We start from the raw sequence: 18,329 nt of genomic DNA, 5'->3' as shown, positions 1-18,329 counted from the left end.
CATTTACTTAATATAACCTCTCTTTTCAAAAGGATAGCTTGCTCTTCCTTCACATTGATGGATTTCGAAAGGAAAGAAGGCAACTTTAGGGCAGAAAGGCATAGCTATTAGGCTTGAGTGCTTATTTCAATGTTTTCTTCTAAGGAAGAGATGCATCAAAAACAATTTTCCTTTATATGTGAGTCACCCTTGCCTTTTCTGAAATCCACTAACTACAGGAATTTGTTGGGAAGGATCACTGCTCCTCATACTGCCCTAAGAAGAGGTTTTACTTCAATTTAATTTGCTCCCAGAGTGAGACTGTGGGAGAGACTGAAAAATCATTTTTGTTTGCTGTAGAATATAACAACACTCAGGGTTAGAAACAAAAACCAACACAAACCTAAACCAATAAACTCTAACTTTGCATTTTTACCCTATAACGTCTTTCATTTTGAAATTAATCCATGACAAAGATGAAGGATTGAAAAGTGCAAAAAATGCTAGTAATCTGTGAGCCTAACCTCTTTATTTTGCAGTTGAGGAAACTGAAGATACAGGAATTGAAATGACTATGTTTAAGGTCATACAGTTGCTCTGTATTGAAACATCTGCTTGAATCCCTTCCTTTTTTGTCTTTCATTAATATAATTTCTGCATTGGATGACCATATGGCCTGTTTAACCAGATTTTTTAGCTACATAAATTTTGATATATAAATTTCTGTTACCTCCATATCCCCGGTATCTTTGGTTATCATCCAAACTGAAGCCTTTGTATGAAAGAATGCAAAAAAAAAAAACTTTAACTTATATTAGATGAATGTATTATTCTCAAAAAAAGTTTCCATTTCAATCTTTGTTAATCTATATTTCAATCTATATTGAGCACTGATTTTTTTTAAAGTTCAGAAAATTTAGAAAACTGATCAGAACACCTGAATGAATAAGCACTTTACATATAATAGCATGTAATAAAACTGTCTTTGATATCCAAAACTGAACTGTAGGACAAGCATGAGAATTACATACTATTGTTTCTTAAAATAATATCTTTCACTTAGCATCATAGGACTTAGTATTGGAAGTGCTAAAAATGCTGGAAGTGCTGGAATCTAAAAATCACTTTTTTACAGGATAATAAATTTAGAACTGAACTGAAAAAAAATCTTAAAAGTCATCTATTCCGGTCCTCTCATTTTACCAATCAGAGACTGAGGCCCAGAGAAGTGAAGTAATCTACACATTATGACACAGGAAATTACTAGGAAAAGCCAAAATTGAACCCAGTCTTCTGGCTCCTTATCTTTGTCATTTTATTTATTTAACCATTGTGTCCAATCTTTCATTTGACTGAGAAGAAAGTGAAAAATGAAAAATTAATATCTTGTTCAGTCTTACAGCTAATCAATGGTAAGAAGAGAATTCCTTTATCACTACAAATCAATAAATCTGTCCAAAGAAATCTTATTTTTTCCATTCTTCCTTGAAAGAAAAACATACAATTATTTTGCCAGGACTAATTTTTAATTGACCATTGAATATGCTATATTAGTATTTGGGGCTACTGTAGTACTTCCTAGTGAATCTATTAGAACAACTTTTCAGACTTCCTATGGTCAGACTCCTAAGTATATCTAAATTAATTATTCCTTTTTCCTTTTCTTCTTTACTACTCTTTCATATTATCCATACCAACATTCTCATTGTTTGCACTTAACTATGAGATTCTTGAAAATATGTCATAACACAAAATGTCAGATGTCTAAACAGTTTCTAGGTATTCAATTATCTTACAGTTATTAACCCAGAACAAAGAAACCACTGTAGGTTTGGGAGAAGGCAACAGTAACTAAAATACCAAAAGATTACCATTAGGCAATTGTTGTTGGCAACAACGAATGCCATAGTTCTCTGTAAAAGGGGTTATGTATGGCTGGGAGATTGTATTAGGATTGTCTCCCTGTGTGGACATTCTCAATATCCAAATAGGTAATCAATTGTCACCTAATAATTGAGCACCTACTATGTTCTGAATATTATAACTATTATAAGCCATAGCAAAAGAAATACAAGAAATGCCTTCTCTCCACAGTCTAACTGGGAAGACAAAAATGACTTCTCAAGCAAAGGACTGATTTAATAAGTAAGGATTGTGGTAATGAAGAGCAGAATGAAAGTGTGGGATGAAGGTTAGAGCAAGATTAAACACAAGGAACTGGATAAGAATATATTTTAATAACCCAGAAATGAGTTTATGAATGTATGAGAAAGGGTGGAAATAAGAGGAATAGAATGGATAAAGTCAAATCTGAAATACTTTTTGAAGAGAGGACTTGTTAATTATGGGAATCTTTTAAGAACAGCCCTTCACCTGCTTATAAGAACTCTCTGTCTACACTATAGGCAGAAAATTGGACATTTTCAAAGATTTAAGACATCTGATATTGCTTCCTTGAACTTTACTTTTACAGGAAAAGGTTGGAGCATAGCATTATAATAATTACTTATGGAGTAGTCTCAGTTAATTTTTGGTATCTCCTGACATTAACTGTGAACAGTTAATAGTTCTTTCTGGTAAAAATGGCTTTGCAAAACCAATGAAAGGATGGCTGGTTAATAACATATCTTATAAAAAAATTGTAAGCTGAAAAAATAAGTGTAAATTTCACAGCACCATCTGATTAAGGGTGTAGAGTGCTGTATTTGCCTTATGTCTATTAAATTTTTAAAGATTGGCTATTTAGGCTAATTTAATATACAGATTTTCTAATATCCAAGAATGTTGTGAGGGGAAAATGTTCATATTAGCATGATTGCAAGTGCAATAAAAAGGCCACTTGAGAGTAACAAATTAAAATTGTAATGTTGTAGAGAACCTTTAGTATTTGCAAAATTACCTTTTGACTGTTCAGAAAATTCAACTCTGTACAAGAGCTGTAAATGAAGTCTTTTTTTCAGTGCAAAAGAAAAAAATAGTTGTTTCTCAATACATGGAAACCATCAAAGTGTCAGTTAAATAACTCTCAAAGTATTACAAAGAGAAATTGCTCTTAAGGAACTGCCTGATATGTATCTCCATGTTCTAAAAAGGAATAGGCACCACAAACAGTGAAAAAACTAACTGATCAGTTAGTTATCCTTGAGAACGCCAGAATTTGAATGTGAAATAGTTTTTTTTATGTGGCCAGGCACTGAATAAAGCTTTCATTCAGGCCACAAAAAAGAGAAGCAAAATATCTAAGTGCTGCAAAAGATATGAGTTTAATTTTATGAAGCATTTTATATTAATCTGTCAAATTAACACTATGTTCACTCCTACAGATCTAAAGACAGAAATAAAACAATCTATGCCTATTAGTAATTAAATATGTAGGGGTTTTTTCAGGAAACAGGGAATTTTACTTGTTTCAGTGTCAGAAAAACATCTTAAAGTAACATTATTTCTTTCATACATTTATTATTTCACTAATGTGGGTTGTTCTGCCAATGATACAGTTGGAAATCCACATTTGTCTTCTTATCTTGTATAGATCTTGATCATGACTTTCTATAAGCCTCCTGGAAAAGAGCTATCCAAAGTGAAAGAAGTTTATTCGTTTGATCTTTTCATATTTTATGGACAGCAATGTGATATTTGGATTGTCCACTTATATTCCTTCACCCTCACTGCTATCCAAACAAAGTCTTTTTTCAGTAATACAAACCATTTTTGCTATTTTATTGCATGTAATATGCCCCTTGTCTTTTAAGTTGTTCATGTGAAACTTTGCTTCTGAAGTTGTTGTGAAATTCTGTGGTTTGCAGCCATATAGCATCACTGGGAGAATATTGATATTTTGTTTGTATCAATGTTTGTATCATATAGATGTTTGTATCAAGCAATAATCTATGATCACTGAAAATGTGATTCCACTTCTGAAATACAGTCTAGCTTTTTCAATTTAAAACCCAGCTAGCGATATACCTGAAGTGCTCCTACAGGCATGTGAGTTCTGACAGACTAACTCAGTAGTCTGCCTATCCCATGTTATATCTCAATTTGGTTTAACAAAATAATCAATGGGAAAATAGAGAGTCAAGTTCTCATCTGAAATCATATTTTTCTAATATTTAAAATCATTTGTTCACCAAAAAAAAGTTTTTTTAATGTTTACAATGTGCAGAATATTGTGCTAAGTGACACTAGTATAGGAAATAATGCAACATAATGTGTATATTAATGTTTTGCTGAGCAATCACTATTTGAGATGATGTGTTATAATAGAAAGATCAGAGGGTTTGGAATAAAAAGGATTTGATTTTGATTCCCCTTTCCTACTACCTATGTGACCTTGACCCTCCTTGAACTCTCAGTTTCCTCATTTATGAAATGATTGAGCTACACTAGATTTGACTTTTGAGATCCCTCACAACTATTATTTTATAGTGTTACCACCTGGAAATTAAGTGATCTACCTTAGTCAGTTCTCTAGACAGCTGGAGCTCACTTATGCTTAAAATCTCTCTCTCACGTAAAACATGAAATTAGCCATTTTGTATAAACCTTTCTGAAATGTACTAAACATTTCCTGATTGACTGAATTTAAGTATAGTGACTCAACCTGTGGTACAGGATGCTCTAGTAAGAAAATGCCCTCTACCAGTTCACATTAGCACTTCTTTTGCAATTTAAGTGACTTGTCCAGTATCCGAAGCAGTATATATGTAATGTGGGGTAACTCAGGATTATTATAATAAAATACTTCTGAAATACTTTAATATTTATAAATCAATATCCTCACTACATTCCTATGAAAGAAGTACTGCAAATATCACTGTTTTAATGTACAAGTGAGGAAACTAAAATTCACAGAGATAAATGGAGTTGGCCTCGGTCACACAGTTATCAAGTGCCAGATGCAGGAATTGAATTGAGGTCAGTAAATCACAAAATTCCAAATTTACAAAGAAACTCAGAAGTCATCCAGTCCAACATATGTCTGAACACAACTCACCATTATACCAAATAAATAATTCACCATCTATGTTTTTATGACATGATATAGGAAAAAATTCTACCTCCTGCCCACTTTCGGGCAGCTCTAATCATTACAATTGTCTTTTCTCCCTTTATATCAAATCTAAAGTTGCTTCTTTGTAATTTCTATGCATTGCTGTGAAAAAGCAATCTGGAAAAGATAGATAGATAGATAGAAAGAATAAAAAATTTAAATTTAAATCTTCTCCTACATGATTTTTTTTCAAATAACTGACCAGTTGCTCTGTTTCCCCTAAATCCTCTTTTCCCAAAACAAACATCTCCAGGTCTTTCAAAAGACCCTAATATGACATGAACTAAAAACCCTTCCTGATCTGCTTTCCCTTGTCAGAACACTCCTCAAGACATTCAAAAACATCTCTGTTCCTCCCAAATAATGATTTCATAGCTGAATGTAAAACTAGATATGATATAAATTAAACAGAGAGAATCCTTCTCCTTTGTTCTGAAAATGATTCCTTAACACTTAAACTTTTTTTTTCCACTTTTAATCTGAATCAATTGATGTATATTGATATTGCAATTCACTGAAACCTACAAATATTTTTTAGGTAAACTGAAAGCAAATGAACCTAACTGACCTGAGTCAACTATTACAGCTGAACTACCTCCGATGCAACTGAAATAGCACCAATAATGTTTTACAAAGCATTTTATTTATTTTTTATTTTATTTTATTTTTTTAAATGACTTTTTATTGACAGAACCTTTGCCAGGGTAGTTTTTTACAACATTATCCCTTGCACTCACTTCTGTTCTGATTTTTCCCCTCCCTCCCTCCGCCCTCTCCCCAAAGATGGCAAGCAGTCCTACACATGTTAAATAGATTGCAGTGGATCTTGGATATAATATATGTGTGCAGAACCGAACAGTTTTCTTGTTGCTCAAGGAGAATTGGATTTAGAAGGTATAAATAACCCGGGAAGAAGAACAAAAATGCAAGCAGTTTACATTCATTTCATAGTGTTCTTTCTTTGGGTGTAGCTGCTTCTGTCCATCCTTGATCAATTGAAACTCAGTTGGATCTTGTCTTTGTTTAAGAAATCCACTTCCATCAGAATACATCCTCATACAGTATCGCTGTTGAGGTATATAATGATTTCCTGGTTCTGCTCATTTCGCTCAGCATCAGTTCATGTAAGTCGCGCCAATCCTCTCTGTATTCGTCCTGTGGTCATTTCTTACAGAACAATAATATTTCATAACATTCATATACCACAATTTACTCAACCATTCTCCAATTGATGGGCATCCATTCATTTTCCAGCTTCTGGCCACTACAAACAGGGCTGCCACAAACATTTTGGCACATACAGGTCCCTTTCCCTTTTTTAGTATCTCCTTGGGGTATAAGCCCAGTAGAGACACTGCTGGATCAAAGGGTATGCACAGTTTGATAACTTTTTGGACATAGTTCCAAATTGCTCTCCAGAATGGCTGGATGTATTCACAATTCCACCAACAATGTATCAGTGTCCCTGTTTTCCCATATCCCCTCCAACATTCTGCATTATCTTTCCCTGTCATTCTGGCCAATCTGACAGGTGTATAGTGGTATCTCAGAGTTGTCTTAATTTGCATTTCTCTGATCAATAGTGATTTGGAACACTCTTTCATATGAGTAGTAATAGTTTTAATTTCATCATCTGAAAATTGTCTGTTCATATCCTTTGACCATTTATCAATTGGAGAATGGCTTGATTTCTTATAAATTAGAGTCAATTCTCTATATATTTTGGAAATGAGTCCTTTATCAGAACCTTTGACTGTAAAAATGTTTTCCCAGTTTATTGTTTCCCTTCTAATCTTGCCTGCATTAGTTTTGTTTGTACAAAAACTTTTCAATTTGATATAATCAAAATTTTCAATTTTGTAGTCAATAGTGATCTCTAGTTCTTCTTTGGTCATAAATTCCTTCCTCTTCCACAGGTCTGAGAGGTAAACTATCCTATGCTCTTCCAATTTATTTATGATCTCATTCTTTATGCCTAGATCATGAACCCATTTTGACCTTATCTTGGTGTACGGTGTTAAGTGTGGGTCAATACCTAGTTTCTGCCATACTAATCTCCAATTTTCCCAGCAATTTTTGTCAAATAATGCATTCTTATCCCAAAAACTGGTGTCTTTGGGTTTGTCAAACACTAGATAATTAAGGTTATTGGCTGTTTTGTCCTTTGAACCTAACCTATTCCATTGATCAACTAGTCTATTTCTTAGCCAATACCAGATAGTTTTAGTAACCGCTGCCTTATAATATAATTTTAGATCTGGTACAGCTAGGCCACCTTCATTTGATTTTTTTTTCATTAATTCCCTTGAAATTCTTGACCTTTTGTTTTTCCATATGAACTTTGTTGTTATTTTTTCTAGGTCATCAAAATAGTTTTTGGGAAGTCTGATTGGTATAGCGCTAAATAAATAGATTAGTTTAGGTAGTATTGTCATCTTTATTATATTTGCTCACCCAATCCAAGAGCATTTAATATTTTTCCAGTTAGTTAGATCAGACTTAATTTGTGTGTAAAGTGTTTTGTAGTTTTTCTCATAAAGTTTCTGATTTTCCCTTGGCAGATAGATTCCTAAATATTTTATACTATCAGTAGTTACTTTAAATGGGATTTCTCTTTGTAACTCTGACTGTTGGATTTTGTTAGTGATATATAAGAATGCTGATGACTAATGTGGGTTTATTTTATAACCAGCAACTTTGCTAAAATTGTGGATTATTTCTAATAACTTTTTAGTAGAATCTCTGGGGTTCTCTAAGTATAGCATCATATCATCAGCAAAGAGTGATAATTTACAAAGCATTTTAAATACACAATTTAATTTAATCTTCTCAACAACTCTATAAAGTATTACAAATAGCTATATCCCCATTTTACAGACTGAGACAAAGTAACTTGCTATGAGTTCACATGGTTAATAAGTGTCTAAGACAGAGTTGGAAGCCAGTGCTTCCTAATTCTATAGCCAGTACTGTCATGGTTTATATACCACGGATAGTAATAAAAGCACAGAATAGAATAGAATTTTTCCTTTTTTTCCCCCTAATTATAACTTTTTATTGACAGGGCCCATGCCTGGGTAATTTTTTACAACATTATCCCTTGCACTCACTTCTGTTCCGACTTTCCCCTTTCCTCCCTCCACCCCCTCCCCCAGATGACAAGCAGTCATATACATGTTTAATATGGCACAGTATATACTAGATACAATATATGTGTGCAGAACCGAAAAGTTCTCTTGTTGCACAGGAAGAATTGGATTCAGAAGGCAAAAATAACCTGGGAAGAAAAACAAAAATGCAAACAGTACATTCATTTCCCAGTGTTCTTTCTTTGGGTGTAGCTGCTTCTGTCCATCCTTGATCAGTTGAAACCAAGTTAGATCTCTTTGTTGAAGAAATCCACTTCCATCAGAATACATCCTCATACAGTATCGTTGTTGAAATATATAATGATCTCCTGGATCTGCTCATTTCACTTAGCATCACTTCATGTAATTCTCTCCAAGCCTCTCTGTGTTCATCCTGCTGGTCATTTCTTACACAACAATAATATTCCATGACATTCATATACCACAATTTACCCAACCATTCTCCAATTGATGGACATCCATTCATTTTTCAGCTTCTAGCCACTACAAACAGGGCTGCCACAAACATTTTGGCACATACAGGTCCCTTTCTCTTCTTTAGTATCTCTTTGGGGTATAAGCCCAGTAGTAGCACTGCTGGATCAAAGGGTATGCACAGTTTGATAACTTTTTGGGCATAATTCCAGATTTCTCTCCAGAATGGCTGTATGTATTCACAGTTCCACCAACAGTGTATTAGTGTCCCTGTTTTCCCACATCCCTTCTAACATTCCACATTGTTTTCCCTGTCATTCTAGCCAGTCTGACAGATGTATAGTGGTATCTCAGAGTTGTCTTAATTTGCATTTCTGTGATTAATAATGACTTGGAACATGTTTTCATATAGCTAGAAATAGTTTCAATTTCTTCATATGAGAATTGTCTGTTCATATCCTTTGACCATTTATCACTTGGAGAATGGCTTGATTAGAATAGAATTTTTCTAAGGATTTGATCAAAGTACAGTCCCCAGAATATATGAAGCACTTAATGAATATTCCTATTTATCTAGCTGTCTGTCTATTTTCTCTGAATCTGTCTATTTATCTGTCCTTTGACATCTATTTTAGCATAACATTTTAATATGATTAATTACAGGAAATTATTTTTTAACATTTCCAAGTGAGGAAAATTGTTCTCATTTTCATTACAATTACACATAATTATTGAAATCTTCCTATTTGAGCCCAGTGTCTGTGATTTAGCAATCCACCGCCACCTAGTAGCAACACAGGTAGCTTCAAATTTAAGGGTAAAGAAAACAATTTTAAAATTTGAAAGCAAAAACTTAAAATAGTCATTTTTTCCCCCTAACTGGGTTTTCTTTTCTGGAACTATAAAAGTTTAAATCTTGAAGATGCACAGAAGATAAATAAACTAAAAGGTGGGTCCAAGCTAGTCAGCATAACATAGCCATATCAAATAGCCAAGTCAAGGCTTGCTATGGCATTTTGGAACAAAATAGTAAGATTTGATTTGTAGTATAATATAGAAACCTTTGTTCTTAAGATTACAAAATGAATGTTTCCTTCACCTTCCACTGAGCAGATGAATTCAGTTTTTAAGACCTCTCTCTGGGACTGTATCCTAACTGTAAAATTGGGGATTTGGACTAGATACCTAAGGTTTCTTCTAGCTTTAAATCCTTATAATCTTTTGAGTCCATGATTCCCCAAATTCCCTTTACCGGTTAATTCCAATAAACTCATTTTATATATTGACTTTTATATTAAATCTATACTTTAAAACTTAATGTGGGGAAAAACACATAAGAAAATCAAGGAATAAGTTACTTGGATGTCAAGGTAAATAGCAAGGAAGTGAAAAACAATTCCAGATAATGAAGTGCATCAAACTTAGGACCTTTCTTGAAATGGTACCCTGAGCATATATTATAGGTCGGCAAATAAGAGATCAAATTTTCTTGGGAATTATCACTGACAAGATGATAAAAAAGAGTTAGGGAAGTCTTTAGTCTCTTTTTAAAAATATGAAATATATACATATATGTGTATACGTTTAAACACATGTACATATATATATATATATATATATATATATATGTTTGTATGTGTGTGTGTATATGTGTATGTGTACGTAACTTCACCTACCCTTTTCTCTGTGCCCTCTGGAATGCCTGCTCCATATTTAATAAGCTCACTTTTATTTTAAACTTTTTTTTCCTTACATCTTTAATCTTCTTGTACTCCCTAAAATTTAGTTCTCTCTTGGTAGTTCATTCTCTATGGCAACACTTTCCAATATCAATTGGACATTTTCATTTTTTTCTTAATTTTTTTTTAGGTTACACATATACATTCGTTTTTACATATTTCCACATGAATCAAGTTGGGAGAAAAAAAAATCAGAACAAAAGGGGAAAGGCATGAGAAAGGAAGAAAAAAGAAGAAGCAAAGTAAAAAGAGCATATACTTCGATCCACATTCAGTCTCCATAGCTCTCTCGCTGGATGTGAATGGCATTTTCCATCCAAATTTTATTGGAATTGCATTGGATCGTTGAATTGCTGAGAAGACCTAAATCTATCATAGTTGATCATCACACAATCTTGCTGTGGTCCTATACATTTTTCTGGTTTTGCTGGCTTCACCCAGTATCAGTTCATGTAAGTTTTACATACTTTTCTGAAATCAGCCTGTTCACCATTTCTTATGAAACAATAATATTCCATTATTTTCATGTACCACAGCTTATTCAGTCATTCCTCAATTTATAAGCATTCACTCATTTTCCAATTCTTTGGAAAATAGAGCTGCTGCAAACTTCTTTTACATGTGGGTCCCTTTTATATTCTCTTTGGGGAAAAAAAAATCTAATAGTATTACTACTGAATCAAAGGGTATCCACAGTTTTATAGCCCTTTGGGTCCATATCCTCTCCAATATTTATTATTATTTTTTCCTGTCATCTTGGCCAATCTGAGAAGTATGAGGTGGTATCTCAGAGTTGTTTTAATTTGCATTTATCCAATTAATAGTGATTTAGAGCATTTTTTCATATGAATATAGATGGCTTCAATTTCTTCATCTATAAATCATCTATACATACAATTTGACCACTTACCAGTTGAAGAATTACTTATATTCTTATAAATTTGATTCAGTTCTAGAAATGATACACTTATCAGAAACACTGGATGTAAAAATTGTTTTCCAGCTTTCTACTTCCCTTCTAATCTTAACTGCATTGGTTTTGTATGTGCAAAACTGTTTAATTGAATGTAACCAAAAGTATCCATTTTGCATTTCATAATGTTCTCTAGTTCTTGTTTGGTTATTAATCTCTCCCTTCTCCAAAGATCTGACAGGTAAACTATCCTTTGCTTTCCTAATTTGCTTATAGAAGCATCCTTTACAACTAAATCATATGCTCAATTAGATCTTATCATGGTATCAAATATTAGATGCTGGTCAATGCCTAGTTTCAGACATCCTATTTTCTAGTGTTCCCAGCAATTTTTCCTAAATGGTGAGTTCTTTTCCCAGAAGCTGAAGTTTTTGGGTTTGTCAAACAGTAGATTATTATAGTCATTGATCATTTTGTCTCGTGTACCTAAACTATTCTAGTGGTCCACCACTCTGGTTCTTAACTAGAATCTTTGATGACTGTTATTTTATAATATACTTTTAGGTCTGGTACCACTAGGACACCTTCCTTTGTTTTTGTTTTTGTTTTTTTTTTTTTCATTAATTCCTTTATATTCTTGATCTTTTACATCTCTATAGAAACAGAAAAAAAACTTGTGATAAAATATAGCCTATTATCACCACTTTTATTCAATATTGTACAAGAAATGTTAGCTTTAGCAATAAGAGAAGAAAAAGAAATAGAAGGAATTAGAGTAGGCATTTTTATTTCACCCATGATCTAATTGTGAGTGCTTCTAGCTTACCCTTCTTACACATATGTAATATATACTTGCTGATTGGTTTTAGACAGATGTTGTTTATCATTTTAAGTAAAACTCCATTCTTTGCTCTCTAGTGATTTTAATAGGAATGGGTGCTATATTTTATCACAAGATTTTTCTGCTTCTATAGAGATAATCATATGATTCCCATCAGTTTTGTTAATGATATAGTCAATTTTGCCAATAGTTTTCCTCAGATGGAATCAGCTCTTCATTCCCAGTATTTCTACTTGGTCATGGTATGTTATCTTGGTGTTAAATTATAATCTCTTTGCTAATATTTTATTTTTAAAAATTTGCATCGATATTCATTAGGGAAATTGGTCTATAATTTTCTTTCTCTGTTTTGGTTCTTCTGGTTTATATTATCAGCACCATATTTATGTCATAAGAGAAATTTGGCAGGACTCCTTCTTTGTCTATTTTTCCAAATAGTTTACATAGTATTGGAATTTATCTTTAAATGTTTGGTAGAATTCACTTGTAAATCCATCTGGCCCTGGTGAATTTTTCTCAGGGAGTTGATTGATCATTTATTCAATTTCCTTTTCTAAAATAGGGTTATTTAAGTATTTTATTTCTTCTGGACAATTTATATTTTTGTAAATATTCATCCATTTCAATTAGATTATTAGATTTGTAGGTATACAGTTGGGCAAAATAGCTTCTAATTATTGATTTATTTTCTTCTTGGTGATAAGCTCCGTTTTTATTTTTGATGCTAATAATTTGGTTTTCTTTTTTTTTTAAATCAAAATAACCTAAGATTTATCATTTTTGTTGATTTGTTTATAAAACCAACTCAGTTTTATCTATCAGTTCAATGATTTTATTTCATTTTTTATTAATCTCTCCTTTCATTTTCAGAATTTCTAATTTGGTACTTAATTGAGGGTTTTACCAGCTGGACTTTCAATAGGGAGTGCAGGTAAATGATTCCATGACTGTACTGGTGACAAGAAAAGAGGAATCAGAATGATCCTTATTGATTCCAAACTATGTGGTTGAGTTTGTATAAATGGATAAATTAAGGAATCAGGAAGTTAGAATATATCAGAGTTTGAATATGTATGATGAAATCCCTAAATATGGTGGCAAGAGCTGGGTGAGGTAGAGAGAATAAAACTTCTAACCAGACACTAAGGTTCTTCAAGACATAAGGAGAATATCCTGGGGGTCAGTAGATAGTAGATACCAGAATATTGATTGGACAATAAATATTGATTAAAAAAACTCAAAGGAGATAAGGTTACACAGTGGTGGTGGTATAAGAGTTTGGAATTAGTGTCCCAATTTTCCCAAACCCTCTCCAACATTTATCATTTTGCTTTTGTGGAAAGATTTGTACAGACTGATACAAAGTAAATGAATGGAACAACAACAAAAAAAAACATACAAAGTATTAGCAGCATTGTGTGATGATCAACTGTGGATGACAGCTCTTTTCAACACCATGATCCAAGAAAAGTGCAAAGGACTCAATAAAAAAATGCTCTTCATGTTTTGCTATCATCCACATGTGTTCCATTTCCATTTTATGAACACTTAAATTCCTTCATCTGATCATGATACTTTATCATTTATATCTTTTTTTTTTGTATGACAATGCCATCCATAGCTTTTGTCCTCCTCAGACCCTCTAAACCCTCCATCAATCAGGATTCTTGGAATTCTTACCTTCATTTTTTTTCCTATTTGTCTGGAAAAAACTTGAGATAATGTTCTGTGTTCTTTTAGAGACTTGGGCTGAATTCAATAAGATCTGTGATTTTGTAGGGATGACATTGATTCATCACTGCAGGAAAGATTATTTTTTTTTTGAGTAGCCCTACTTTTTGAGTTCCTCCCTCCACTTAGCTATCAAATTTCTTCAGTTCTTAGTTTGATCTGAGGGTTAGGTCAAAATCACAAATGCAAGACCCAAAAAGCAATTCGGTGAGGTTCCCAGAGTATACTGCTCAAAGCAAAGTGGTAAGATGACAGGCATCTTGTCTTATTTACATCCATAACATTTAAAAAAAACCTTTAAAGAGATATAGACTTCCAGGAGCCAAGGTGGCAGAATAAAGTTGCGGAAGAAGAATCAGAACAAAAGGCAAAAAACCATAAAAAAAAATTAATGAAAATAGTATACTTCAATTTACATTCAGACTCCATAGTTCTTTCTCTGGATGTGAATGACATTTTCAATCACAAGTCTTTAGGAATTGTCTTGGATAACTATTGACTGAGAGGAACTCAATTTATCCTAGTTGATCACAACACAATGTAACCATCCAAATTTATCTATAAACTTAATTCCCTAATACATGGGAGGCATAAATCCACTCTTTTTTTGCACCATCTAAGTCTTTGGGTAGGGGAAGTGGATGTTTTTGGTCATAGCTTGCCTCAGTTTCTATCTAGCACAGTCCTAGGTCTGAGTCCAATCCCGCTTTCACTAAGTTCAAGTCCCAGAGCTCCAAGAGTTTCAGAGCTTCCATGTCAAACTCGCTGCTTCACCATCTCACCTGCAATCCTGGTTCCATGTTCACCATGATTCAAATTCCTGAATCCTTAGGTGATCAAATAGAAAATCAGATCCTGAGGAGGATGAACAACACAGAACTGAAACAAATACTCCAAGACCCATTTCTCTGAGCCAGGATAAAAGAAAGTAAGAGCAGAGAAAGGAATATCCTTCTGCTCTAATGGATTCAGTTCATGAAAATGTGGAATCCAAACTTTCATCAGCTTATTCAGCCTCCATAGTCAGAACCTTACTCCACACATCCAGTCTCTGTTGTTACATAAAGATAGGCCAAGCTCTGAAGCTGTTTTGATTAGCATATCTTTAAACAAGTCTGGAGCCAGGTCAGTCAGGTACACTACATCTGGCTCCTCCTTGGTGCCTCCTGGCTCCTCCATAGCTCTTCCTTGGTTCCTCCCTGGTTCTTCTCCTTCCTATTCAGGCCCTGCCCTTGTTCCTCTTGTCCCCTGAAACTTTAAAATATCCTCCAACTTTGAAACATACTCCTTAATCTTCTATGATTCTGCTTTCCTTATTCATATTTGGTTGAGATTGTAGGCTATTTCACATAATTAATGACAACCTTTTTGACCTGTGAAACACACCTCCCATATGATTTGAAGAAATCAAACATGAAGACTTGAAGACATCTCTTGAACCACAATTCCATTATTCTAATAATCTAAAATTATGTTTGCCCATTCTATTACTTTCTAACAATCTAAAATTAAGTTCTCCCAATTTACTTCAATGGCTTCTTCATTATGAATAAACTAGAATTTTTGCCCCATGTACAAAGTTGATAAGAGAGAAAATGGAAAGAGAATGGACAGCGCAGTCTCCACAGTTTTAAAAACATAAGCATCCAATTGTAAGAAATGGATGGGGATTTATTTGGCTTTCACAGCGTTATGAAAATTAAACTTAAAAAAATGAAAATTAAATTAGAAAATTGAAATTCACAAGGACATCAAATAATAATCAAGGGTATAGATTTTAAATTTAAACAGGAATTCTCAGGACTTTGCCCCTTCCTCTCCTCAGATTAACTTCCCCCAAAAGAATGTAAGACTGTAAGCTCCTTAGTGGCAGGGATTGGCTTTGTAATGAGAGGTGAAGATTCACATTCAGTGATTTCTGTAACATCCAATTAATGGGGACCAAAGGGAAGGACTTGCATTTCAAGATAGAAAATAAAATACTGCCTTTGCAGTTTCAAAAATGTGTTTTACTAACTTAGGCACCCATTCTTGCTAGATTGTAAAAAAAAAAAAAAGAAAAAAGAAAAAAATCCTTCCCTGCAGTGAATCAGTGGAGTTCTTGATAGGACATTTTGTTTCTTACACAATCAAAAAAAAGTTACCTTCAGTCCTTGAGGGAAACAGGGGACTCCATATTGGGGAAACTGAGCATTTTAAAAAGACTCCTCACAAGGCATCACTATTCATATAGCTCGATAAAATTGAGTTACATATAATATAGAGCCTGTTTAATTATTTCTTTTGGTTTGAACTGGTAAGAGTCTTTTGTGTGTAGCACATCTTTTATGTTTAAGAAGTAAATATCTAGGGTGGAGCCAAGATGACAGAGAGGACACACAAGTCTTCCTGAGCTCTCCTTTACTCTCAAAATATTTTAATGAAATTCAGCCTCAGATTTAGTGCTTGATTGTCAGAACCCACAAATATTGGGAGTATAACACATTACCAACAGAAGATAATCTCAAAATTTGCCAGAAAAGGTCTGTTTTGGCTCACGTACAGGGACAGAAGGGGGATAGGCCTGGCACAGACTCAGGCAGATAGGCAGTGAGAGCATGGAAAACAGCTCAAGCTGAGCAGACCAGAGCGGGGCAGAGTGTGGTCTCTACTGGCCAAAAAATCTGTGGGGAGATTTTACCATAGTGTCAGCTACTTTGCTCTGGCAGCAAGCCAGTAGGTCAGAAGAGAAGCTATAAACACAAAGGGTAAAGACTATAATCCCTAAAAGCTAGTGTCTCTCTCAACCTGGCCACACTCACCCAACACCCGGAGTGACTCAGCATGATCCAAGCGTAGCTGCAGTTGCTGCCTTTCTGCTGCTGCTGATTTTTAAAACAACTGCAAATCCCAGTGCAGCCTATGGGTGCTGTCCCATTGTCCCTTCACTGACACTTCCTATTGTCTATGGAGGAAGTTTGGAAATACACCACTGCCCCCCATAAGCTTTTTTTTTTTTCTTTTTTCCTTTTCCTTTTTTTCTTTTTTAAATGAGCAAAAAAGGAAAGCAGGCTCTAACTATAGAAAGCTTTTATACTGAAAGAGAGCAGATTTCAAACCCCAAGGAGACTAAAAACAGTTTGTCTCTGTACCCAAGGTGGATATGAGCTGACCCCCACCACATAAAACTCTCATAGAAGAAATTTAAAAGTATCTTAAAAGGGAGCTAGAAGAAAACTGGGGAAAGAAAAGGAAAGCTTTGCAATAGGATGAGGATAAGACATGTAAGTCATTAAAAGATCAAGAGGAAAAAGAAAACAACTCCCTGAAAAACAGAATTTGCAAATTGGAAAAGATAAACAACTCCCAGGAAAACAGAATTTATGAATTGGAAAAAGTAAATAATCCCAAGGAAAACAGAATTTGTGAACTGGAAAAAGAAAATAATTCTTTTAAAAAAATTGGCTAAATGGAAAAAATTCCATAGAATGAAACAACTCATTTGAAAACTCAATTGGACAAATACAAAAAGAAATACAAAAGTAAATGAAGAAAATAATTTATTAAAAATCAGACTTGAACAAATGGTAATGAATTACCAAGAATCAGTCAAGCAAAACCATAAAAATGAAAAAATAGAAAAAAATATTTTTTTTTAATTTTTTTTTAATTTTTATTTAATAGCCTTTTATTTACAGGATATATACATGGGTAACTTTACAGCATTAACAATTGCCAAACCTCTTGTTCCAATTTTTCACCTCTTACCCCCCCCTCCCCTAAATGGCAGGATGACCAGTAGATGTTAAATATATTAAAATATAACTTAGATACACAATAAGTATACATGACCAAAACATTATTTTGCTGTACAAAAAGAATCAGACTCTGAATTATTGTACAATTAGCTTGTGAAGGAAATCAAAAATGCAGGTGTGCATAAATATAGGGATTGGGAATTCAATGTAATGGTTTTTAGTCATCTCCCAGAGTTCTTTTTCTGGGTATAGCTAGTTCAGTTCATTACTGCTCCATTAGAAATGATTTGGTTGATCTCGTTGCTGAGGATGGCCTGATCCATCAGAACTGGTCATCATCTAGTATTGTTGTTGAAGTATATAATGATCTCCTGGTCCTGCTCATTTCACTCAGCATCAGTTCGTGTAAGTCTCTCCAGGCCTTTCTGAAATCATCCTGTTGGTCATTTCTTACAGAACAGTAATATTCCATAATTTTCATATACCACAATTTATTCAGCCATTCTCCAACTGATGGACATCCATTCAGTTTCCAGTTTCTAGCCACTACAAAAAGGGCTGCCACAAACATTCGTGCACATACAGGTCCCTTTCCCTTCTTTATAATCTCTTTGGGATATAATCCCAGTAGTAACACTGCTGGATCAAAGGGTATGCACAGTTTGATAACTTTTTGAGCATAGTTCCAAACTACTCTCCAAAATGGTTGGATTCGTTCACAACTCCACCAACAATGCATCAATGTCCCAGTTTTCCCGCATCCCCTCCAACAA

This window comes from Sarcophilus harrisii, chromosome 6 (assembly GCF_902635505.1).
Source record: "Sarcophilus harrisii chromosome 6, mSarHar1.11, whole genome shotgun sequence".
Classification (NCBI taxonomy): Eukaryota; Metazoa; Chordata; class Mammalia; order Dasyuromorphia; family Dasyuridae; genus Sarcophilus; species Sarcophilus harrisii.
Note: the sequence above shows the minus strand (reverse complement) of the source record.